General features: G+C 41.1%; 1 long non-coding RNA gene across 1 annotated transcript; it reads right to left on the bottom strand.

Moving 5' to 3' along the window:
• Positions 1–2,656: 2,656 nt before the first annotated feature.
• LOC143509818 (uncharacterized) lies at positions 2,657–5,900 on the bottom strand. The gene is made up of 6 exons (XR_013129792.1): positions 5,759–5,900; positions 5,085–5,168; positions 4,536–4,919; positions 4,056–4,418; positions 3,666–3,723; positions 2,657–3,343 (listed from the first exon to the last, which is right to left on the bottom strand). It is a non-coding gene; the product is annotated as an uncharacterized LOC143509818 (long non-coding RNA).
• Between the last annotated feature and the right edge of the window lie 21,529 nt (positions 5,901–27,429).

Genomic DNA, 27,429 nt, shown 5'->3' with positions numbered 1-27,429 from the left:
TGTGTGTTTAAGTGTGCTATACTGGTGCAGAGTTTTCAATAAACCTGTAATTCAGTATGTCTGTGTTAAAAAAAATATTTGGGGGGGGGCGCAAAAATATTCTCATCTACTAAAGGGGGGCACGGCAGAAAAAGTTTGGGAACCACTGGGTTAGGGGACCACTGGAGACAACTGTAATCCCAAAAACAACTGGAGAATGATATTAAAGTCAAGTGCAGATAGCAGCTGCACGTTGAGGCCCATTGTGAAAACCACAGTCCCTGAAGCATATGGAGAGGCATTAAAGCCACAGCGGACTACAAGAGTAACACTTCACATAGCAGCCATAGCCTCAAGCTTCCTGTCACCCTAAAAAAGTTTTGTTTTTTGTGAGTGTATGTGACGACTACATGACATGTAGCAAAGTAAGCGCTCAAACACCACCACCCAGGGAGAAGTGAAGTTTGCTGATGACACCACTATAGTGGGAACAAGATCAAGCAATGAAGAGAAAAATAACAGAGAGGAGCTTCAACATCTGGTCGAGTGGTTTGCAGAGAGTAACAAGGTCCTAAACACCATTAAACAAACAAGACTGTTGTGGATGTTAGGAGAACCTTGAAAGCAGCATTCCTCCTTCCCATAAATGGCTCAGAGGTATAGAGGTTCATCAATATCAGGTTCCTGGGACCTGACATGGACACTTAATACCTCCCACATGTTGAAGATCACCTAACGGGGCTTTTTTTCTTGATAAAGTCCCTCTCAGATTGTAGTGTAAGATTCTGATTTCTACAGGATCACAATAGACAGTATTCTCTGCTACGGTGCCAGAGTTTAGTGCACCAGAAGCACTGCAGAAAACCACAGATCTAATGCTAATTCACTGAACATTACATCCAGGCCGGTAAATGTTAAATGCTAATAATGGCAAATTAGTAATAAATACCATGTTTACACTGGAAGGATGAATATGATTGAGTCTTGGCCTTCTCCATTATTTCTCCTTGTACACTGTTGAGAAGGAGAAGAGGACTGAACCAGAAGTGCAGCTAAGGAAGGAGAAAGGTCATCTTCCTCGTGTACTTAAGGAGGGGGAGTTCAGAATGACCTAAGCACAGGGTGAGATAGATATGACTAGATCAGCAGTAGCCTTAATTTAGCCTGTTTCATTTGACATGCTGTTGTTTAAACTTTGGCAATTCACAACTTTGTGCATACTCAGCTTACTGGAACTGTAAAACAAACCTTCAGGATATGGTAGGGACCATACAGACCACCTAACTCAGTTTGAAACAGTAATGAAGGGTGTGTTAGACCAGGTAATAGATCATAGGTGTTCACTGTGGTTAATCAGAGCTACAGCCCTGGAGGAAAAGTTTTAGTTGTGCTAGAGTTTTTACCTTAATGGGAAATCTATGATAGATGGTATGGTGAATTTGACCTGCAGCAGTCCTGGGACAATGATGTTTGAAGCTAAACTTTAGTGCACATTGACAGTTACAATGCTTTAGTATGAAGTGCCTCTGAAGAGCCTGTTGACGTCAACCTTGCTGATGCTGAGATGTAGAAATGGCAAAGGTGAAGGATGTTGGTTGGAGGGAGACTGTGTGGAGATAAGAAGATGTATCTCAGGTAAACGATCAGGGGGTTAGGGCCACGAGACTGGAAACTTGCAACCAAAGCGTCAACATGTACTGAAAGCAAAGGAATCAAAACTACATATAAATCTATAACCGTAATTTGAAAAAGAACCTGTGTAAGTTAACATTTTTAAACATAACTTCTTGTTTATTTCATGTAATGTTGAAATACTTTTATTCTCATCTTAAAGAGAAGTGATATAATAGCACAAAGAAGTGAATTCTTTCAGATAAACAATGTACATCTGTTGAGATACAGTCTGTAATAATTCACACCATGATGTTTGAGACATGTCAGAACACCCAGATCCACGCAGATAAAAAGGAAGTGTTTTAATCTCACTCATAGTCAGACAAATATGGGTTGAAGCCAAAGAGAATGAGCCAGCCAAAACACAATCTACTAGGGGTGACCTGCAATAGTCCTGATTCGACTATAGTCGACTATACCCCCTAGTCGACTATGAACGTCATAGTCGAATGTACCATTCTAACTGCATGGTGGTGCCCAAGGATGCAGCTAAGCATTAGTTGTTACATGAAATGTCTTTGTTTTCGTTATATATAGCCTTTTGTCAAATAAAATCATCCTAATTTCTGTTAATAAATATTTAAAAATGATGTTTGCGCATTAACAAAAGGCATCTTACTTACTACACATTAATAAATCACACCCTGCAGTTGCACAATCCAAACGAGCGGAGCTGAACACGCCACACAATACGCAGCATCTACCGAGATTAATGGCTACTAAAAAACTTCAAAAGTTTGAAAAAGATAAAGATGAATCAAACAAAGTAAAGTGCAAGTTATGTCATCAACGTCTTTCATTTCGCACGACAACAACCAACATGGCATACCATTTAAAACGCGTAAGGCGAACAAAAAAAAAACCAGTTCAGCGGTTTGTCGTTTCGGTCGTGTCATCTCCTCTCGTCGCGGTGCGTCTTGGCAAGTAGCCTATAAACATTTTTTGTTGTTTGCTTTTAAACCCCGTTACTTGAACCTTTCCTTATATTTTTTGCTGTTGTGTGTCAATGTTTTTATATTTTCAGGCAGGCATATTTTATTTTAAATATTTTTGACATTTTAGTGTCTGACAGTTCGATATGCGCAATGCGCACTGACGGTTAATGTTCTCTAACGTTTCATAAAAAATAAGTAAGTGAATAAATAAAAGCTGAATAAAGCCAACCTACCGTATGTATTCATTTATCTGAGTGTTTTAGGTTTTTACTTTGAAGAGGAAAAAAGTCCTGAATGAGAACGCGATCCCGTTTAAGATGCTCTAAATAAAAAATAAAAATAAACCCGATTCGACTATTAGTCGACTAAAGGGAAAAGCTGACGAATCAGATTCGACTATGAAAATCCTTAGTTGAATACACCCCTACAATCTACAACACGGGATCGAAAAACAAACAGGTCAAAATCTTAATGAAAACAATCCAGAGAGGCAAACAATATTCAAGGGGTAATCCAAAGAGGGACAGAAGGATAACAAAACCTATTAGTGAATTCAGCAATACTTCAATAAAAATACTTCAATACAAATATTAAGTGAACAAGTCCAGGCATATATGGGTGTGTGTAAATGAGGAACAGGTATGGATCAATAATGAGGGGAGCAGGATCCGACTTGCTGGACTGTGGGATTCTTGGTATTAGAGTCCATGGGGGCTGAATGCATGACTCACACATTTGCATAAATGTCTTCATATCTGTGAAAAAAAAATTAAGTACTTTTATTGCTGAAACTAAAGTATTCACCATACAGATGAGATACATTGCTTAAATGTATTTAGGTTTGTGCACAATTAGTATTACAAATTGAGCTTCTGTGGTACAGTGACATCTGCAGTTAAAACCTTTAAATGTAAATGTACATACTATACATAGGTCAATAAAATATAGCAATGCAAAACAAGGGAGAAAGCCAATGAAATATTAATGTTGACTCACTACAGTTAATGTTAGAATGTATATGTCATAATGTATGATATAAATGAATTCATAAAATGAAAATCTGTAAAAGTCACTTACTTCTGAAAAGGTTCATTCGCTCTGTGTTGGTGTTTTGTCTCCACAAACCTTGAAGACCCTGATACAAGTCAAGCTTAAATTAATTCATCTACTTTGTACTCTTCAAATATATAAATAAGACAGTCATGTCCACAAGTTATTAAATATGAATCTCATGCACATAATTCTCATTTGAGCATGAATTGTTATATGCTATATACTAATTTTTTTAAAGTAATCTCAAGAATTTGTTGCAAAGAACAGTAATGCTACGTAAGTGGACACACAATTAAAAATGCCCAGCTGTTTACAGCACAATAGAGTTCAATGTGTAAAAGAAAGAGGTCAAGCCATCAGGAGTTTATTGCTTGATCTGAGACATTTAAAACAAAACATAGGCCTCTTCCTCACCTTTTATATAAAATACTGCCAATATGACCAAAATGATGAAGAAGACTGTTGAAAGGCTCACAGAAACTATGAACAATGGCAAGGAGATCTGACACTTCTGCTCCGTGGCTGGATGGTAGTAAATGGTCTTCTGCTGGAGTCCACCCTGCTCATGTATCTGGCAGGTGTAGTTGGTGTTGGCTTCATATACAATGGAGGACGATGCACTGCAACAGGTCCTCTGGACAGACGCTGAGAATGCACTAATGTTTTCAGGCGTGACCCATGTCACGGTTGGAGGAGGTGACCCTTTAACATCACATGTCACAAACTGTTCTCCTGATGCAAGTGTTCGTATGTAAATGGATTGTAGTTCTGGGGTCACTGTTGGAGGGTGTGCAATATGTAATTAGCTGCATTTATAACCATCGTTTGATTAATATTTGCAATGTACAAATTGTTTTTTAATAAATATCTTGCGTTAAAATTAATAATTTTCACCTTGGATGTTTAGTCTGGTTCCTGTTTGAGTTTCATAGCTGCCTGATTTACTCAACTGAATACGACAGAAATACCGTCTTTCGTCCACGAACGAGATGTTTTTGATCCAAAGAGAAATGTTGTTACTTCTTGGGTTGCCAAGTAATGAGTAACGTCTGTGTGATTCTGAGCAGTTTTGTCCAGTTTCAGCCACGTTTGTATTGCTTAGACATTTAAAAATGACTGGTCCAGTGAAATGTTTTTGGATTCGCCAAATTACTGTCATACTTTCCTGCTCATGTACAGATGGAGCTTTGAAAGTGCAGGGCAAAACTGCATCTTTACCAGATTCCCCTGTGACCTCATCAGGTACAACCATTGACAAACCACCAGCATGCAAGTAACCTGACAAAAAAATATTAATGATAATATCAATTAAAATCTATTGTATTGCAAACTGTATTGCAAGCAGATGAGGTAAAAGTACCATATCAGAACAGATGCAAATGTTATAAGAATGTTTCATAATAGAATGAAAAAAATATTGTTTGTGCAAAACACATACCATACCTGGAGAGCATGCAATAAAGAAAAACAGTACACAAACAAGCTCCATCTTCACCTATGTGGCTTTAGATTTTCAGGGCTTTCTCCCTTTAAACCAAGAAAGAACAACATTTAATGGGGTGAAGGGTGGCTTCCAAATCATGTGTACTAACAAGTGCATTCTATTATAAATGTTGCTAAAAAGAAAAACAAAAGAAAATAAATCTATTGACATCAAATTTTCTATTTTTGGAAAATTAGTCTAGATAAATTCGTTTGGTTTAAGACAACTGGTCCTAATCGATCTCAGTAACATACTTTACCGACACGGGTGATATTTTTCAAGAAACAAGCCAATATAATCATGTAAATCTCATATAATCCCATTATATGTACCAAAAGATGACTGTAAAATGATATGATCATGTGATTACGACTCCTATCAAGCCATTATTTTCAGGCTGGTTGTGGCTTTTTACATGACAGTCTCCTCATGAAAGGAACTTTATACCTTCAATTGTCTTGAAATTATTCTTTTAAAATTTACATGAAAATAATTGAATAATGAGTATGTACATATCTGAGCAAATCATTGATACCTTTAGCTTTGTGGACATACAGATATTATGTCTTTATTAAATATATTTATTTTCCCTATATCAAAGGACTTTAAAGAACACGATAACTGGTACACTTACCTTCGAAGTTTACAGAAAAATGTAACCTTAGTGGTGTTCTTAGCCAATTTCACTATAGTATTAGTGGAGGGGATGGCTGTAGAGTCAAGTGTGAACAGAATGCAAATGACTGGGCTGAGAACACAACCACGTGGCAATACAGTGTGAAAATAGATGATTTGTCGATGTCCACACAAATGTTCTGTGGTATGGTAATGTTATTGATGGGTGGTGGTTTTGTCTTAGCTGTGATGTCAGACTTGCATTACCATGTACACTGCTATGTTTGTGATCTGGAGTACTGTGTTTGCTGTGGGTTGTATTAGTTGTACATAGTAAATATTTCTTTCTTTTTTTCATTTCTCTCCTTTTGGATTGTTGTATGTCTTAGTAGGGGGTATTTGGGGTAGCTCTTTTTCTCCTGTTTTCCTTGTAGTTAGGAAGGTTGGTTAGTGTATTGTTGTTTGGTTGTGTTTTTTTCTCTTTTTGTGTGTAAGTTAGAAGGTGGGAGGAGCCAGTTGGAATTATGTTTGTTTTGGCGTGGCTTAGTCCCGAAGTTATTATATGTGTTTTGTTATTTGTTTGTCTGTAAACCATGGAAAAAATCTACCTATGAACAGTGATCCACTGGGAGTGTGTTTATTTGTGGTCATTTGAGGTACACACTTCAGTTGTCCTAGACTGGAACATAACAGTTAGGGAGGAAGTCAAGAATCTACGCGCTATATTGTGTTGTTGTGTTGAAAGCAGAGCTAAAATTGACAAAACGCACCCTGGCAAATGTGTTGAGATGTTCCAGATATGACAGGTTTGTGTGAAGTACCACCACGATTGAGTTCTCTGTCGATCACCATATGATTTCAGTGTGCAGCCTTGCACCCGTACTGGTCATAATGCTTTGGGGAGGTTGATATTCCTCAGAGTGGACGTCGCCTGATGATACTATAAGACAAATACATGCTCCTCCCTGAGTGGCATTGTTGAGCTCTCACTTTGTTACGTGTGGTTGTCATGAGGCTATCACACACACATTCACACACACACACACACACACACACACACACACACACACACACACACACACACACAAAGAGTTAGGGTGACTGGGCCTGGGACAAAGGTGTTAGAAACACAGTGACAACTCTTGCATAGGTGCATTTGTTGTTGCAATGCTTTAACATGAAGTGCCTCTTAAGAGCCTGTTGACGTCAACCTTGCTGATGCTGAGATGTAGAAATGGTGAAGGTGAAGGACGTGGGGTGGAGGGATGACTGTGTAGAGATGAGAAGATGTATCTCAGGTAAACGGTCAGGGGGTTAGGGCCACGAGACTGGAAACTATTCTTTACTCCTTCAATCTGACATTGACTGGCATCAATAATTGCAACCAAAGCATCAACATGTACTGAAAGCAAATGAATCAAAACTACATATATATCTATAACCGTAATTTGAAAAAGAACCTGTGTAAGTAACATTTTTAAGCATAACTTCTTGTTTATTTGATGCAATGTTGAAATACTTTTACTCTCATCTTAAAGAGAAGTGATATAATTGCACAAAGAAGTGAATTCTTTCAGATAATGGTCTGGTGGTAGGGAACTGGTCTTGTGACCGGAAGGTTGTGGGTTCAATTCCCAGGCCCGAGGTCATGACTCATGACTGAGGTTCTCTTGAGCAAGCCACCTAACCCGAACTGCTCCCCAGGCGCCGGGCTAGGGCTGCTCACTGCTCTGGGCACTTGTGCACCACAGCCCCCTAGTAATCACTAGTGTGTGTGTTTTCTAACTGCACAGATGGTTAAGAAGTGGAGGACAAATTTCGATTGTGGTGAAAAAAATCGCAATTGACAAATATGGCACTTTTTTTTATACGAGTTGAAGCCAGAGAGAGAACGAGCCAGCCAAAACACAGTCTACAACACGGGATCGAAAGAAACAGGTCAAAAGCTTAATGAAAACAATATTCAAGGGGTAATCCAAAGGGGTAATCCAAAGAGAGACAGAATAACAAAGTAGGTCAGTAATCGAGCCAATCCAACAGAGTAATTGAGAACCTCTTAGTATGGTTACTGAATTCAGCATTAAGTGAACCAGTCCAGGCATATATGGGTGTGTGTAAATGACAAACAGGTATGGATCATTAATGAGGGGAGCAGGATCTGACTTGCTGGACTGTGGAATTCTGGGTATTAGAGTCCATGGGGGCTGAATGCATGACTCACATATTTGCATAAATGTCTTCATATCTGTGAAGAAAAATTTAAGTACATGATTTTTTTTATAGTTGAAACCAAAAGATTCACCATACAGATGAGATACATTGCTTAAATGTATTTAGGTTTGTGCACAATGAATTTTACAAACTGAGCTTCTGTGGTACAGTGACATCTGCAGTTAAAACCTTTAAATGTAAATGTACATACTATACATAGGTCAATAAAATATAGCAATGCAAAACAAGGGAGAAAGCCAATGAAATATTAATGCTGACTCACTACAGTTAATGTTAGAATGTACAGTGGGTTGCAAAAGTATTCATACCCCTTGAACTTTTCCATATTTTGTCACATTACAACCACAAACATAAATATATTTCACTGGAATTTATTGTGAAAGACCAACACAAAGTGGTATACAATTGTGAAGTGGAAGGAAAATTATACATGAATCAAAACATTTTTTACAAATAAAAAACTAATAAGTGCGACGTGCAAAAGTATTCAGCCCCATTTTCCCTGAGTGCAACCAATTGCATTCAGAAGTTGCCTGATGACTGCTAATGACTCAAAAGGGTCCACCTGGGTGTAATCTAATCTCAGTACAAATACAGCTGCTCTGTGACGACCTCAGATGTTGGTTAAGAGAATATTGGGGAGCAAACAGCATCATGAAGTCCAAAGAACACACCAGACAGGTTAGGAATATGGTTTTGGTGAAGTTTAAAGCAGGCTTAGGTTATAAAAAGATTTCCCAAGCTTTGAACATCTCACGGAGCACTGTTCAATCCATCATCCGGAAATGGAAAGAGTATGGCACCACAGTAAACCTGCCAAGACAAGGCCGTCCACCTAAACTTACAGGCCGAACAAGGAGATCACTGATCAGAGAGGCAGCCAAGAGGCCCATGGTGACTCTGGATGAAATGCAGAGAGCCACAGCTCAGGTGGGGCAAACTGTCCACAGGACAACAATTAGTCGTGCACTACACAAATGTGGTCTTTATGGAAGAGTGGCAAGGAGAAAGCCATTGTTAAAAGAAAACCATAAGAAGTCCCGTTTGCAGTTTGCCAGAAGCCATGTTGAGGACACAGCAAACATGTGGAAGAAGGTGCTTTGGTCAGACGAGACCAAAATTGAACTTTTTGGCCACAATGCAAAACGCTATGTGTGGCGGAGAAATAACACTGCACATCACTCTGCAAACACCATCCCCACTGTCAAATATGGTGGTGGCAGCATCATGCTCTGGGGGTGCTTCTCTTCAGCAGGGGCCGGGAAGTTGGTCAAAGTTGATGGGAAGATGGATGGAGCCAAATACAGGGCAATCTTGGAAGAAAACCTGTTGGAGTCAGCAAAAGATTTGAGACTGGGGCGGAGGTTCACCTTCCAGCAGGACAACGACCCTAAACATAAAGCCAGAGCTACAATGGAGTGGTTTAAAAAAAAGAATATTCATGTGTTAGAATGGCCCAGTCAAAGTCCAGACCTAAACCCAATTGAGAATTTGTGGCAAGATCTCAAAACTGCTGTTCACAAACACTCTCCATCCAATCTGACTGAGCTTGAGCTGTTTTGCAAGGAGAAATGGGCAAGAATTTCAGTCACTAGATGTGCAAAGCTGGTGGAGACATACCCTAAAAGACTTGCAGCTGTAATTGCAGCAAAAGGTGGCTCCACAAAGTATTGACTCAGGGGGGCTGAATAATTTTGCACATCGCACTTTTCAGTTTTTTATTTGTAAAAAAATTTTGATTCATGTATAATTTTCCTTCCACTTCATAATTGTATACCACTTTGTGTTGGTCTTTCACATTAAATTCCAGTGAAATATATTTATGTTTGTGGTTGTAATGTGACAAAATATGGAAAAATTCAAGGGGTATGAATACTTTTGCAACCCACTGTATATGTTATAATTTATTATATAAATAAATTCATAAAATGAAAATCTGTAAAAGTCACTTACTTCTGAAAAGGTTCATTTGCTCTGTGTTGGTGTTTTGTCTCCACTGTGACGCTGGGCGACGACAGATGGACGAGACACAGAATCCGTTTTCTTGCGACAGACGTCACGTTTTATTCTACACACAGTGATTGCGCAATAGCGCACGTTGAACAGTACACACACACAGCAACGTGTAGACATAGACAACGACGAGCACAGGACACTGCGCGAGCGCACATTAAATAGACAAGACACATTAGCCCCATGTGATCACGAGACGATTCACAGGTGAGACTTATTAATCACACGACAAAACCCTAACCACGTATATTCACTGACGCAGACAAAGCATGTGGACAACGTTTACACACGCCCAACAGGGAGGGGCCGGGGTCCTCAATGTGACAGACGCCCCCTCCAAGGGCACTACCCGTCCCGGGGTGCCAACAGGACCGAGTGCCCCGAACCCACGACGATGGGCGGATCCGACGCGCTCAGTCCTGCGTCTGGGAGGTGACCGCCCTTGGTGAAGCGTCCGCCACGGACTGCCTAGAACACCCTCCCTGGGAAGACGGGGGAAAAGACGGGAGACACATTAAACGGAACATTCACAAACACACACACAGGCACGTTTACACAAAGTGGCACAAGAGGGAAAAACGGGTTTGGCAAACACACGGGAAGACTGACGAACACTGGCACAGACAAACACATAACAGGTGCCAGGAGGAGAGCGAGCAGGGGAGAGAGGTCCGGAGCTGCTGGTGCTGCGTTGGGCAGTCCCCCTCCTGCCTTCGCTGCGGACTCTCCGCCAGGTGCAGCGCGGCGGGCAGACGTGCCCGGTGCAGCGCGGCGGGCAGACCCAGCCTCCCCACCGTGAAAGTGCAGGTGGGGGCAGACCCAGCCTCCCCACCGTGAAAATGTCATGTTAGCCTGTTCTTGTTCCCACTGAATATGTTCCCACTGAATATGTGTATGCAAAAGTGATGCAAAGACCCGACATTGTAATGTGGTCTACGGCCACCAAGAAAGTCCTCATAATTGAACTGACCGTGCCTTGTGAGGAAGGAATACCAGTAGCACATGAACTCAAGCGGTCCAAGTACAGCAATCTGGCGCAGGAGTGCAAAGGTGGAAGCTGGGCCGTGACCATTCATCCTGTAGAGGTCGGGTGTAGGGGCTTTGTAGGGGGGTCTGCAGTCTGACTCCTCCACGCTGCTGGAATGACTGGAGCAAGCCTAAAGAGGGCAACCAAGGAGTTGGCGAATGAGGCAGAAAAGGCGAGTTTCTGGATATGGCTGCGGAGAAAGGATAGCAGTTGGGGGTCAACACCGCAATGAGGTCAGCTGCAGGGAATGGCATGGGGAGACGTCTCCACATGAACCACTGCCCCCCCACTGTGAGGTGTCCTGGCTAGGGGGCGAAACACCAGTGAACGGTGGCACCAGCTGATGACCCGGCAGCTGACCTCAAAGTGCACTGGAGGAGGTGCGACAGGCAGAGATGCCAAGCAGCTAAACCTATACTACTAAATGAAATAAAAATCACACTGACTTTGCAGTCAGAAATAAAATGAATTCTCTGACAGCTTCACACCATATACAGCTAGCAGTTTACTTTGTATATTTGTATTGGTTTTATTAGTATTATAGAACATAAAGGTCTACGTAATTGCCTATGAGATACAATATTAGGATATATATTAAAAATGCAATAATGAATCATATTCTTAATCCTTACTGTTCAGTATTATAATGTTCAGACCAACACAATGTGGGTGGAGTCGCTGTTGGCGCGCGGGTTGTAGTGTCGTGACATCATTTGTATGCGACCACAACACCGGTCGATGCCCCTTAACACATACCATTATCTTATTTATCTTTATCTTCATTATTGTATGTGGTTGCTCTAATTATTTATAATAATTTGGTATTACTCAAACAGGCTGAACACACCCTGCATAAAAAGCATCAGTCATACAATCAAATGAAATCAAACTTTATTATGAAATATATATATTTAAAGTACAACATATGTAAATAATATAGTTATAGTTAAAAAAAAGTGCAAAAAGCAAATTACCAAAAAATAACGTATAGCTTTATATGAAATAAATATTTATAGTACTACAAGCAACATTTTGTGTGCTTTTACTGGCGTCTGTCTCGCATGGTGTTCACAAGTTCGCCAAGCACCCCGAGGAAAGCCCGGTTGAAGGAAACATTTTCCACCAACTCCGCTCGCCTCATCAGTGGAAGGGGAATCTTGAACGTAAAAAATAACAAATATTAAACACAAGCATTCCCGTGAAAGCAACAACAATATAGCGTAACTGCACAAAATGTGTAGCACGTCATCGCTGCTCATACTTTGTTTATGGCTACAGCTAACTAGCAACTAGCAAGGCTAAGAGCTAGCTATTGTACAGTAGTGACTGTGGTGGTAACATTAACGACAAACACAGCTCTAAATTCCTGCGTTTACAATAGATGCGTTCATATTACGTTCATATTACATCTTTTACGAGCCTAGTAGTAAAACTGTGAAATCACAATACACTCACCATTCTCCGTGGCCTCCAGCACCAACATTGCTGTGTCTGTCCAGCACGTTTTCTCTTCCGTTACTGGCTGGCCGGTGACCGTATATGACATCCATTTGCTGGAACCATTTCCAGTCTTTGCGGTTTGTTCCACTGCGTCCGTTATGGTCCTTCACCGCCCGGTAATCGCTTTAAGCTTTTTTAGCTTGGACCGACCGGCACTGCTGAACGGACCGCTGGTAGCCATGAGTGGCCATTAGTGCGGAAACCTTGCTAAAAATCTTTACATTTCTAGTGGCCCCGTCCAGTTCGCCCTGGATTTTTTGATTGCTGATTATTAACAGAAAGGTTTGTACCTCGGCGTTTGACCAGGGAACAGACTTCGCTCCTTGGGTTTTAAAAATGGCTGAGGAGTCCATAGCATAGCGGAGGAGTCGCTCTCCTGATGCAACCTGTGAAGACACTCCCTGGCCAATCAGTGTCATGCTGTTCCTCCACGTCACAGAACTGTACCGCTTCGGAACGGTTAGAACCTCGAGTGAGTAGGTACGAAAATAGTACCCGAAGGGACCGGCTAACTGGGAACTGGTACTAATGGAAACACTCACAAACCGTCGCGAATCGAACCGTACCGCCCCAAGCAGGCACTAGTGGAAATGGGCCATATATGAGTATATAGGCCTATGTCAAAAATCGCTAATAGAGTAATAAAACCAAATTGCTATAGTAATAATTAGGGGTGAGCATAGATTAATTTGTTTAATCTAAATTAATCTCACTGAAATCTTGAAATTAATCTAGATTAAAATGGCTCATTCATGCGTGCTACCCAAGTAATGGGGCTCATCCCAGGGGCTCATCTCCTGTTTACAAAATGCATCAATGAAAGCTGTTCTACTTTGATACTTGAAGAAAAAAAACATGCTCAATAAAATGTAGGCTACGTGTTCAACGGCATATTTGTAATATATTTAACTTTGTATTGGTTTCGATTGTTAGTCTAGATCAGGGGTTGGCGACATTGGAGACACGGAGTGCCAACTTTAGTCAATGAGTGTGCCACTATCAACAAATAAAATTGGAGCGCTGGGGGGTGTAAATGGACACAAATTAAGTATTATATCGCGATCGACCGCCAAGTATAAACACCTCTGCCGCTCGCGCAGGTTCGCGCAATGCACTACGACTCGCGAAAGTATAATCCAATAATATAATAATTTATATTAATTTATAATTTTTTTGCTGATGCTGGTCCAGCGTGTCGCGTGCCAGTGATTATGCCTCGGTGTGCCAACGGTGGCTCGCGTGCCATAGGTTGCCGACCAGTGGCGGCTGGTCAATACGGGGCGCTGGGGCGCCGCCCCCTTAATATTGTTGCGATATTAAAATGAGTTCATTATAAATTGCGATAGTGACGAAATTATTTATAGTCACACTGTGTGTCTAATATAGCCACGTTTGAATTTATTAAAAGAGTAAACACATAATTGTATTTAATTGCTTACATTGTGCACACTTCCTGGTTGGGGCGTCGGTCTAATGGGAGTAATCTGCGGTTCGTTAACTCGGTTCACGTTGAATAACTACAGGTTGGAGCAGCATCTTTTACAAAATGAGAGAAAATTCCGTTTTAGCGTTGCAAAAAAATCCATTCACACAGCGTTCAATTGAAGAAAAAAAAGGATAAAGGAGCTTGGCCCGGATCAACCAAATTTACAAATTCGGCAGAACGCGAGTGATCGAGGACGAGCTTACACCCGAGCCTTTTCCAGCTCTTCCTATGACAAACGGAGCTGGCTAGCTGGATGCGATGTAAGCAATGCCTTTTACTGCTTCCCATGTTTGTTTTTTCAAAGTCCTGGCACAGAAAAATTGTGGACAAGGACCGGGGTACGAGAAAACATCTTTCAGATAAATGCAAGACTTTTCTGAGAAACTCAATGACCCAGGACAGACTGAATGCATTGGCCATGTTGTCAATGGAGAAAAGACTAGTCACAGAGATGACTGAATTTAATACTAATGTAATAGAGAAATTTGCAAGCCAGAAGTAAAGGAGTTTTTGAAATTTGTTTTTCATTTTTTTGCACCCCCCTCAATTTTTTTTGCACCAGCCGCCACTGTTGCCGACCCCTGGTCTAGATTGTTATCCGCAGCATCAGCCATCAACCACCGAGCGGCTCCTGCCACTCATCGTCTACCACTAATCTAAATTCGACATTATCTTTAACGAGTATGTGTTTTGTATGCAGAGGCGGTCTTTGCATAGAGGCGTTGCTAGGCAATTGCCTTGGGCCCCTCCCACTGTAGGGCCCCCTTGTCTAGCTAATGCCAGGTTCACACTACACGACTTTTCAGTCGTCAGGTTTTTGTGCCGTTCGCACTACACGACTGGTTGTGCTGTAATCGCGAGTCTTTCAGTTGTTGTGGCTTTCACACTACATGACTGATCGGCGATGCGGGCTCACAAATTAAACAACGACTCAGCTGCCGTCCAAAAACACGAGAACACGAAAACGAAACTCTCGCGAGAACCAGCAACACCACGTAGAAGAAAAAAAACAATGTACATGTACTCCACATTTTCGTTAATATTATTATTTTTTTACCCTTTAAACACTCCATAGTCCCAAATTGTCAGAATTATTTCATCTCTCCGTTGCAGTGAACATAGATATAATCAATCGCACTATTTATCCAGTGCTGTCACAATAACTTAAACACAGTGTTGTAATAAAATTGTAAGAAAGGTGAGGATTTTGTGTGTTTGCTGGGTTACCGTTTTGAAAGCATTCTTGAAAGTTTTACATTCTTCAGAGATATCTTCAGCGGTGCCGCGGTTCTCTCTCCGCGTTCCCATTGGCTGTAGCTAGACGCTGCTGTTGACTCAGTCGCCGACTGGGCTAGATATTAAACATGACATCTGCCGGGCGCCTGCGATGAGTCGGCGACCACTCGGCGACGGCTTGGCGAGCGTCTTTCAGCAGTTCACACTACACGACTGAGCGAGCTCCGAGTGATCGCCGATTTGCCTCCGACCACAGTTTCTGTCGGCGATCTACAAAAACAGTCGGCGACTGAAAAACCAGCCGAAAATCGTGTAGTGTTAACCTGTATTAACTTATTTCTCTTATGAATGTTGATGGGCCCCCTAGCTAAGTCCGCCACTGTTTGTATGAGAGTATGTCGTGTGTACATGGGTGAGTTTGAGTGTTTTCGTGTTTATCTGTACGCGTTCTCTGGTATGTTCGGTTTAGTCATCCGTGTTGTGTCGCTGTAGTGGTTTCTGGTGTCTAGTGTTCATGCCTCATCGTGATCGTGCTGTCTGTGTGTCTTCTATTATATTAAATTCATGTTAAATGTGAAACCCCTTATATAAAATGCTCAGCAAGTGTGTCCTCCAATTGATAACACCACACCCCCACGTCCCAACATAAACAAAACAGATTTATTGCAGTTTGTTTATCAGTGAACGTTCATCCACGCCATCAGTGTAATATAAACCGCTGCGAGCCAGTGGCGTCGCATTTGTAGGATTTGTGGAAATGAAGATGGTTTATATTTTTTGTTTGTTAATTTATGTTGGGTGAACGATTCGGAGCTAGCCGACAGCTCCAAACTACGAGTTCAGGGTGCTGTTTAAACAGCATAACACCATAAAACAGACATCACAACTATTAACAATAAACTCAAACCTTATCGCTTAAACAATGATTTTTAATGAACCTTACACAAGATCTCAAACGTAACTTCCACCATTATTTTCATCAATTGTTATGAAGGCTGCGGACTTGGCGATAGTTTCGCCTGATACGAGCTCGTCACCTACTATTGCGCAGATAGAGCGCAGCGAGGACTGCACACTGCGCAATGTGCGCACAGCGCCAGTGAATGCTGCGCAGGCCGTGCGCAGTACTGAGAGCATTAGGCAGCGCAGTGCCGAAAGCACAAGGCGGAGCACACGGAGAGCATGTGGCGAAGCAAGAGAGAAAGAGCATCCGAGACGGCCGAGAGTTGAGAGACTATAAGTTCTACCGAATGCGTTCATGACTTTATGTGAGTTAGGTGCCAAGTTAATAAGCAGCTGTTAGTCATGAGACATACTACACCCGTGCTTTAAGCTCGGTTAACTAGCACGTAACAGGTGTTACTTAAGTGTTAATGTAATAGCCTAATTCTATTCATTTGTTTGCTTGTAGACCATTCCGTCAGCTATTCCTTCGACCATTCATTCACCTGCTGCACGATTGTATACCTCACTAAAACGTTGAGATTGCATGGAGGCTTTGGATAATTGCTATTCTTCAGTAAAGCAGACTAACTCCACACTGACTCTTGAGATTTCCTGGACTCTAACACGGCCTTCCCAGTTGGGTGTCTACGTCAAACTGAACTGAACCGAATTAAGAGTGGGATTTCCAGTGTTTCGTAACCCCTTCCCCACATCAATGATCTCCGAAGGTATAGTCTATACACACACACACATACATCAATGATCCCCGAAGGGGATTACCACTAGTAATAATATATTGTGGCGTTGCCACTGGTGCATTGGGGTGGAGCATGGAGTACGCTTCTCCCATGAGCACTTGCAGCAGTGGGAAGTAATGTTAAAAGAATAAATGTTTGGATAAATGTGATAAATTATGTTATTATGTGGTTTGTTTCGGTCATGCGTGTTTGTTCCGTACAGTCACTTGTGTTTATTTCAGTACTGTTAAGGCTCACCATGTTCATGTCGTGTTGAAAGAGTGATGACCTAGTTTGAATGGTGTATGTAAAAGAACAATAAAAAGTTGAGTGATAGTATAAAGTTCATGCTATCACTCGACTTTTTATTGCTCTTTTACATACACAATAAACCAGCGGTCCTCATTACATCGATTGATGGTTGTATTTTGATTGACATACATGGTAGCCAATCTGACATGTAGGGCATCCTCTGCTCTGTAAATGTTCCCTGTAACACACCTACGTTAGCCCAAGAAGGACTGGCTTCTTAGGTGGTTAGCTGAATCTGGTGTGTTAGGAGCAGAGAAAACACTAAAATGTTTAGATCATAGGCTTTCAGTACCAGGGTTGAGAAGCACTTAGATTAGATATGTATCTTAAACAGGGTGGGGCAGTCGTGGCCTGGCGGTTAGGGAACTGGTCTTGTGACTGGAGGGTCGTGGGTTCGATTCCCAGACCTAAGGCCATGACTGAGGTGCCCTTGAGCAAGGCACCTAACCCCAACTGCTCCCCACCGCTCTGGACACGTGTGATCCACAGCCCCTAGTAATCACGTGTGTGTGTGTGTGTGTGTGTGTGTGTGTGTGTGTGTGTGTGTGTGTGTGTGTGTGTGTGTTCTGACTGCACAGATGGGTTAAAAGCCGAGGACAAATTTCGATTGGGGTGTAAAAATCACAATTGACAAAATATGGCACATTTCATTTCAAGCCTGGGCCTGTGGATAAAATGGCAGTCCTCTCATCAAGACCTAAGCAATGAGCTGTTTTTGAGGATGTATGGTAAGAATGAGATGGCAAATTAATAATATTTGTAAATCTAAATTGATAAGTTAAAACTCTCGCTGTTTTTTCACAGGAGCACACTTTCCAAAGCAGTGTGTGGAGATCTGCCAGACCTTTCTGTGCTCCGTGTGTCTGAGGTTTACAGAGATTTTCCTCCTCAAACTGCACCATTGATAACTACGATGGGCATCTCCCAAGACCATCCACTGGTTGAGCATTTGGAATGGTGCAGGCTGGTAGTCCTCTGTCTTACCAGTAGCCAGTGGCTAAAGATTACATTGCTCCCTGCCATGATGCACCTCTGCCTCCAGCTGTTCATTCGGTTGTTTACAGACTGGCATCTTCAGACTGCATGTTTGTTTGCAGTGAAACAGCTCCACCTCAATCAATCAAATTTTATTTATGTAGCGCTTTTTACAACAGTTGTTGTCACAAAGCAGCTTTACAAGTGCCGAGTCCTAGCCCCCAGTGAGCAAGCCAAGTCTCTACCATGACCTGGGAAATGGCACAAAGTTGAGTGCGCAACCTGAAAGCAAAGTGAATGTGGAGAATGGCATCAGCTTAGAAAGCCACGAATAACTTCTTCACGTTTCCGGGAAATTTGTTCCATTAGAGGACAAAGTTCAGGGGGGCAACTGACTGACAGGATCCTGAAAGGATCTTATCAAACCTCTGCTATGAGGAATTGCTATGGAGCCAGCTGCTCTTCAAGAATACAGCCAGACCAGAAATGTCAACGTCTACCCTTGTGGATTCATGGCCCACGTAATGATGATCTATCTCACAGTTGTGTGGTGAATAAAAAATCTGTGCCCAAGATCCCTATGTTTTAGGCCAACCGACAAGTACATCAGAAAGAGGAACAGCTCATCAATTAGTGTTAGCTTCTAGATTGGGCAAAAACAAAGAGAAAACATACACAAATTATATTTTTAAAAGATTAAAATTATATACACAATCCGGTCACATTATGAACACCCCTTGTAACTATACTCTTTGTGGATGTTTTCAGTTAATTAGGTTATATAGGATCAGATCATATAGCACTTTGTAGTTATACAATAATCAGACTGTAATCTGTCTCTTTCTCTGTATACTTTATTAACCAGATTTTACCCTGTTCTTCGATAAATAGCAGTTATTGTTTGGATGAGCATTGCCAGCACTGTCGTGACCCTGATGTGGTAGTGGTGTGGTAATGTGTTTTTGTCCACATACTTTCCACTTTACTAGGCTTACCTACCATGTGGGTCCACCTTGTAGGTGTAAAGTCAGAGACAATAACTGATCTGTCTGTGCATAGTTTCTAAGTCATCTAGATATTCATCAGTGTTCACAGAGCACTGCACACATTATACCTTTGGCTGTAAATCCTGGTTCTGTAGACGCCCTGTCCTTTACATTTTAGTGTATTCGCTGCTCCCAGCACACCTTTCAAGTTGCAAGGGGTGTTAAAGCAGTGAAAGCACTCAAATGTTCAGGGAATGCACAGGACCAGGTTTGAAGAAACACTGGGTTAGTGGACTTTTTTTTAGCAAGCAGTAAATCTGAGTGTTTAAAAATGTACATTGGATCAAGCTTTATCTGATCCAATCCTGAATAATAGCTGCTCTGTACATACGCAAGAGTTCGTGTTCTTGGACTTCAGCTCTGCGTTCAATACGATCATCCCCGGACATCTACACATCAAACTGACCCAACTCAGTATGCCAGCCTCCACCTGCCAGTGGATCACAAGCTTCCTCACTAGAAGAGAGCAGCAGGTGAGGCTGGGAAAGATCACCTCAGGAACCAGGACCACCAGCACAGGAGCTCCACAAGGTTGTGTTCTCTCCCCTCTGCTCTTCTCACTCTACATTAACGAGTGTACCTCCACCGACCCCTCAGTCAAAATTGTGAAGTTTGCAGACGATTTGACGGTCATTGGTCTCATCCGGGACACCGATGAGTCTGCTTACAGATGGGCTGTTGAGCATGTTGTCCTTTGGAGCAACTACAACAACCTGGAGCTGAACACAGCAAAAACAGTGGAGATGAGAGTGGACTTCAGGAGAAGCCCCCCAACCCTTCCAGCACTCACCATCCTGGACAGTGCTGTGATGGCCGTGGACTCTTACAAGTTCCTTGGCACAACAATCTCCAAGGACCTGAAATGGGACTACAACATCAGCTCCATCATCAAGAAAGTTCAGCAGAGACTGTACTTCCTGCGTCAGCTGAGGAAGTTCAACCTGCCCCAGGAGCTTATGGTGCAGTTCTACACCGCCACCATTGAGTCTGTCCTCACTGCATCCATCACAGTATGGGGCAGCTCAGCTACCAAACACGACACCCACCGACTGCAGCGCATCATTAGGTCTGCAGAGAGGACCATCGGTGTGGCACTACCCACCCTGCCAGATCTACACACCTCCAGAACCAGGAAGCGGGCACAGAACATTGTGTCTGATGCTTCGCACCCTGGACACCACCTGTTCCAGCATCTTCCCTCAGGATGGCGTTTTAGACAAACGAAGACTACCAGACTAAAGAGAAGCTTCTTCCCACTTGCCATCACACTCATGAACAGCTGGACACTACCACACAACATACAGGATACAGTCTGTCACATACACACATGACTGTTACTTACAATCCATCCAGCTCGTCCCTCTCATCCTGTTCACCACCTGTACTGCACTTTATTATCTGGTGATGGTGCATAAGAATATACTGTACTTATTGCCCCTGCCAGTAATTATCCTGTTCCCACATTTATATGCCTTATTTTAATTCAGCTTAACTTTATTATATAATTCAGTCTGCACCTCAGTGCCTGTTTACTGCTGTACTCAGCACTTTACTATATATATACAAATCTGTACACTGTATACAATATATGTGTATGTAAAAAGATTTGTTATGTGTTTCATGTGTGAGTAAATGTTTTTACTTCGGTAATGTTATTGTTAGTTTTTGTGCACTGGGAGCTACTGTTACCAAACAAAAATTTCTTGTATGCGTGAGCATACTTGGCCAATAAAGCACGATTCTGATTCTGATTCTAATAAAGTGAGTATTAGAAAAACTCATTTTGCTGCTGAATGTAAGTACTAAAGTAACTTGTAATCTAACGTAGTTACTTTTAAAATCAAGTAATATGTAACGTAACTAAGTTACTTTTTAAAGGAGTAATCAGTAATCGGATTACTCTTTCAAGGTAACTAAGCCATCACTGGTTAGCTAGCTAACGCTGTCGGCTGAGCGAAAAATGCTGAGACTATATGCATCAGTTAATGTTACTATCAAAGTCTTCATATAATGACTTTATAACATATAATGTCATTTGGTTGCTTAGTGTAGCGATAATTGAGCTCTAGCTACAACCATAAACTTGATGTTCAACCACAAAATCACCAGGTAGTGATGGGCAGGAAGTCGTTCTTTTTTTTAAATTTTGCTAACAGGTAGCTACAGACGCAGAAAGTTAGCTGAAGGTTTGTTTAAAAATTCACCATCCATCTATCCATTTTCATTTGCTTACACGGGTTCGGGTGTCGGGGGCAGTAGCCTAAGCAAAGAGGCCCAGGTTTCCCTCTCACCAGCCTCTTCTTCTGGGTGGATACCGGGGCGTTTCCAGGACAGCTGAGAGATATAGGCTGTGTTTGAAATAGATTACTACATACTGGATACTGCATACTGGACTCAGTATACACTGGATACTGCATACTGGTCCTCGTAGTAGTATGCAGTACAGTTTCCAGTATGCGACAAAAGCAAAGCACACTACGGGGTCACGTGAACGTAGCGTTGCATGATGGGATGCAGTACACCACGAAGATAGCTCTGTTCGCGTACTGGAATATTTTGCGGAAGTAGTAGGTCATCCGGGTATGTTTCGCGTACTGGAAATTTTCATTTTGGTCACATACTGCATACGACATACTGATTTGGGGCTCGATCAGTATGCCAGTAGTATGTAGTAGACTATTTCGAACACAGCCATAGTCTCTCCAGCGTGTCTTGGGTCTTCCCCGGGGTCTCCTCCCAGCTGGACATGCCCGGAGCACCTCACCAGGGCGACGCCTAGGTGGCGCCCAAATTCACCTCATACATTATCCATATATCATAAGATAAACTTACTAAGATATGATATTTACTAGCTAACCATTTTTACCAAATGTTAGCAACTCACCTTTAATTTATAAGAAAATTTATTGAAATTATTTACATAGATTTGAAGTAGATATACATGTATTTTGTGATAAACTAATGAAATTAACTGCAAGAAGACTAAACCTGTTTCCGATCTAAAACAACAACCAACAAATGGAGACAAATGTTAGGTAGCAAACGCTCCTAAGTTGCGAAAGCAAAATGACAGACATGATGAAGAAGACTCACAGAAAAGCTCACAGAAACTATGAACAATGGCAAAGAGTTCTGTCTTCTGCTGGAGTCCACCCTGCTCATGTATCTGGCAGGTGTAGTTGGTGTTGGCTTCATATACAATGGAGGACGATGCACTGCAACAGGTCCTCTGGACAGACGCTGAGGATGCACTAATGTTCTCAGGCGTGACCCATGTCACGGTTGGAGGAGGTGACCCTTTAACATCACATGTCACAAACTGTTCTCCTGATGCAAGCATTCACATAAAGATTATTTAAGTGTGGTACTTTTAGAAGAAAGCATCAGTTATTTTTTTTAATTCATGTAGTACATCTAATTGAAGAAATATTGTTTCTATCATTACATACGACACTGATGATCATCAGAGAGAGATTATGTCTTCTTGGATCATCAGAAAATTAGTGTCCATGGGTTCGTGACTTGGTAAAATTGTTTGGTGCATTGTTGAACTGGTTTTCCTTGCTTTTACAATGGAAAATCATTGGTATGTTTTTGAATCACTGAAGTTATGTGTTGTTTGCTAAATTATTTAAATATTTTATTTTAAACACGTTCTTTTTTTCTAATTCTTAATTTCAGTTTAGTTTCTTTAAATTCTTTGTTTTTCTACTGCAATTCTAACAAATTATGTAACATCTTTACTATAGTTTTTTCAAAGGTGATAGATCTTAAGTTGTAATAAGTTTTTTGCACTTTGACTTGCTGTTGTGTATGATGGATACTATATAAACTTGGCTTCCCCCTGTACTTAGCATTATCCTCTCTCCTCCCTGTATGTAGTTCAGTCTCCCAGGAGGTTGAGGTTTCCAGTGAAGAGTACATTGTGTGATTGGCTGTTTTTCACCAGTGTTTGGGTGTAAAAACTGTGTTGACTGTGTGTTACAGTAATTGTACATTCTTAAACAGGGTGTAAAGAATTAAACAAAACAAGCACTATTCACCAGGGGGCATGCAATCATTCACACACATAACGTGATTAGACATGCAGACATGCACATTCACAACCACCCACCCACCAGTTATTTAAGATAGCCAGTCTCCATATTTTTTAACCTGAGACCCTATAGCACAAACATGCTAATCACTGAGCCATAATACTATCCTGCCTGACTTCACCAAACTGCTGTAATAATGCCTTGGTAGGTTCCATGTGGCCTTGCAAATCTGAAAGAGAGTATCACATCTTCGCCACTTTCCTCAGTAACGGTGTCAGATATGATTACTGATCACTAACCAGCAATCTCAAGACCTAATATAACAGATATAATGTACAATTCAACAGCTTCACGTAGCACTATCAGCAAACAAACAGGAAATAAATTCAGTCTTATTTGTACACTTAATAAACATTATGATTTACTTATACCATAGCTGGACAAAATATACAATGGAAAAAAACACCCATCATCTGATTCCATTTTCAGCTGTGTGGCTTCATGGGATTTCAAATCTGAGGCTGATACACAATATAAAAGCTTTAAATGTCTTTTCAAAAATACTTTCTTTGATCTTCATGAGAACAAATAGATTATGACAAGTGCTTGAATGATCTCTCAACCTTTACAACTAATCTGACATATCGTAATTGTTACTTGAAATATTTCTAGAATGTTTCTAGAAACACCAGTGTTGGAAACAATTGCAGCTGTCTAGCTAATGGTGGTTAAACATTTAATGCATTTCTGAACTTTAACTTTGTAATATGCAGGAAACAGTTATTGTTGTTTGAATGTTCATGAAATGTAATGACTGAACATAAAAAAAATCAATTCAGTACACACACACACACACACACACACACACACACACACACACACACACACACACACACAATTACATATACCCAGGAACCAGAAAAAAATAATACAAGGACACATTTCTCAAATATTTTCCAGTCCTCCTTTGTGTTTTTCATTGGACAAGTGAAGTAAAATGTCATTAAAATATGTCATTCATAATCTGTATTTCCACTCAAGAGTATAGAGTGAAAAATCCACAAAGCAGTGTTAATTACCTCTTCTCTTCGGCTATACAATAACACAAAGAGAACATTTCAACAGCTAACATAGCCCAAATGTATTTAACTTTTGATGACAAAAGCAAGACTAAACCAGAACATTTCTTAAAAGGACAGATGTGCAGCTGTGGAATATTTATATGTAGGAGAGGAAGGGCATTTGGATGTCTACATCAGAACATCAGGGAGGTGAAGAACAGTGAGGCAACACAACACTCAGCACATGCAGCTCTGACAAGGACACTGTGCCAGAGAAGGTCATCCACTGATGCTTTGAGGAAACTTTCATTAATAGTCATTTTAAAAATGCAAGAAATGTTATATGAATAAATGATGTATAATAAATTGTGCAAATGACTAATGTTAGGATCGAGGTGGATTGGACGCAATCGCAAGAGTTTAAAGATTTAATCAAAACAAGGAACAGAACAAACAATAATACTAATAATTACAAAGGGCACGACACGAAAGCCAAGGACATTAAACACACATTAAACTACTAGATAGTCACAAAGATTCACAGTAACCAACAAACAGGACTGGCAAACACAGGGACTGAAATACACAGACCAAACAAGTAACTAAACAAGACGCAGCTGAAAACGATAATCAAAAGCTGGGACACAAGCTACAGGGGAGTGGAAACAGAAGGGAAACCAAGGAGACCAAAACAGGCAGAACTAAGGCATACGGCAACAAGACAGGTGGGGGGTGGAGCCATACGTGACAATGACCTTTAAGCGTAGGAAGCAATTAAAAATATTATATACATTTAATACATAAATATGTTCTTTTGAATCAGGTCACTTGCCATATGTCTGTGTGCCCTTGTAGTGCCCACAGTCATCCCTGAGAACAGTATATGTTTATTGATTAGTGTAACGTTGGGAGCATGACCAAACACACCTTTGTTATTACTTTACTTTCAGGGCAAGAAACAAGAGTTGTTGTGCAGTCCAGAAGTCAACGCCGTGCTGGCAGCAAAGGTACAGAGACGAGACTTAAATCAAACATTCTAGGTAAAAAATGCAGGAAAACAAACAGAATCATGCAAGAGTATAATGGGGCAAATCCAAGAGAGTAAACACACTCACAATCCAGGTTGAACATTGTACAGTAGAACACCTGCAGGACATACACTCAGTATACTTTCAGAGTTGTCAGCAATACTTTTATAGGGGTCATTAATGAGGGACAGGTGTGAACTAACAATGAGGGGAGGAGTATCTTGGTAGGTGTCGCTGGGAATGCTGAGGGTTGGAGTCTCTGGAGCTGTCAAGCATGACAATTAGCATCACAAACACCTATTTGTTGACATGCATAGTATGGTATATTTCTGGTAATACTCCTTTTAGCATGGAGTCCTATATAATGTGAATTATAATGCCAACAACATCATAATCTGCCTGATGGTAATATACCTGTGAGTATGTCCTATATTACAATCAAATAATAATAATAATAATAATAATAATAATAATAATCATCATCATCATCATCATCTTTATTTAGCACTTTACATCTGGAGTCCAAATTCTCACCACAGTAATTTCCCTGGTTCAGTTTATCTTGTTTGTTTGTTTTTATTCTCAGCCCCTCCCTTTTCATTCTCCGCCCCGCCCATGCTCTCTCTCCTTCTAAACATCCCCACCAGTTCCTTTGTTTTTTTCTTGTTCTTGGTATCATACGTATGCATGTGGTTATTCCTTGTATTTGCCCTGGTTCCCTTGTCTTGAAAATATACAAAGTTTCTCTGTGTCTTTAGTTTCCTTTTGGTCTCCTACTTTACATAAATGTATGAAACAAGCTTAACATAATAAAGTATGTTAATTAAATAAATAATCAGATATAAAGTCAACTAAACTAAAAATGCCAGGCCACAGAGTGATTTTAATGTGGATATATATCTATAGAAAATATCTATAGAACTTTCATTCTTGATGATTATGATACATTCTAAGTCAGGCCAGTAACAAGCGTAAGTATTTGTGCTCTGTTTATTTACAGTGTAGAGCAGCAGGAACTGACAAAGCCAAAACAAATACTCAAACTGCAGCTCATAAAAACAAAAGACGAAAACCTTACCTACCAAAACAAAGAAATAATATCCTTCCTTATCTTTGTAGCCACATGTATCCAGGAGGAGACGGAAAACAAAAATGTAACGTACAAAGGCAGGAAGTATAACACAGCTTATACTTGCGTGGCAGTCTAGCAGAACAAGTCAATATGCTGCTAGCTAGCCACTTACACCTGGAAGAACCCCATGAAGAACCCCAGCAAGGGCCAAACTCCAATCAGCTCCAGAATCTACCTCAGCCCGATCACGAATAAGAGTGCGTACACAGATTCAGGAGCAAAACTCTATGCAACACTATGCTCTATGCTTGATAGAATTAAAAAGATACAAAATGTGTTACTGATTTCCACAGCTGATGAACGACCTCGGCCGCTCCTTGTCAGAACTGCCTCCTCCATAAATTGCCAGTTCCATCAATACTTCATCTCATTTTTAGGCTACATCACTGGACCAGAGGGAGTCAGAATGTCTGCATTCATTGCCCCCATTCGCTTGAAGATTGATGAGAAAATTCAAAATTTTCCTCTGGGCCTTGTTCTACAACCCATTAGACATTAAATATTAGTAGCTGTAGTGGTAGTTAGTAGTGGTCGTCCAGACATCCTGGCACAGAGACAGGTACGGGTGGCCCTGATGATTTTACCATCTTTTCTACTTTAGAATTCCAGAGGACATTGTCTCTAAAAGACAATGATCTTGAGTTCACCTCCAGAGTGTGTACGGCATTCACGAACGAACGTAGGGTGACAATACACCTTAAATCCTTAAATGCCAATGAAGAACCGAAGAGATTTGCAGGGATGTTCTGTCATGACCAGCAGATGTAATGGGCTAATTTTGTCCATTGGGTAGAGCATGTGCAAACTCAGTCCACCACTCCATAGATGAGAGCCATGGATCTATAGTATAGAATTTGATTGCTGCAGATGTAATAATCTGGATGCCACTGTACTGGTATGCCTAGCCCATTGTCAGACGTGGT

This window comes from Brachyhypopomus gauderio, chromosome 3 (genome assembly GCF_052324685.1).
Source record: "Brachyhypopomus gauderio isolate BG-103 chromosome 3, BGAUD_0.2, whole genome shotgun sequence".
NCBI lineage: Eukaryota > Metazoa > Chordata > Actinopteri > Gymnotiformes > Hypopomidae > Brachyhypopomus > Brachyhypopomus gauderio.
Note: the sequence above shows the minus strand (reverse complement) of the source record. Positions and strands in the feature narration are given on the sequence as shown.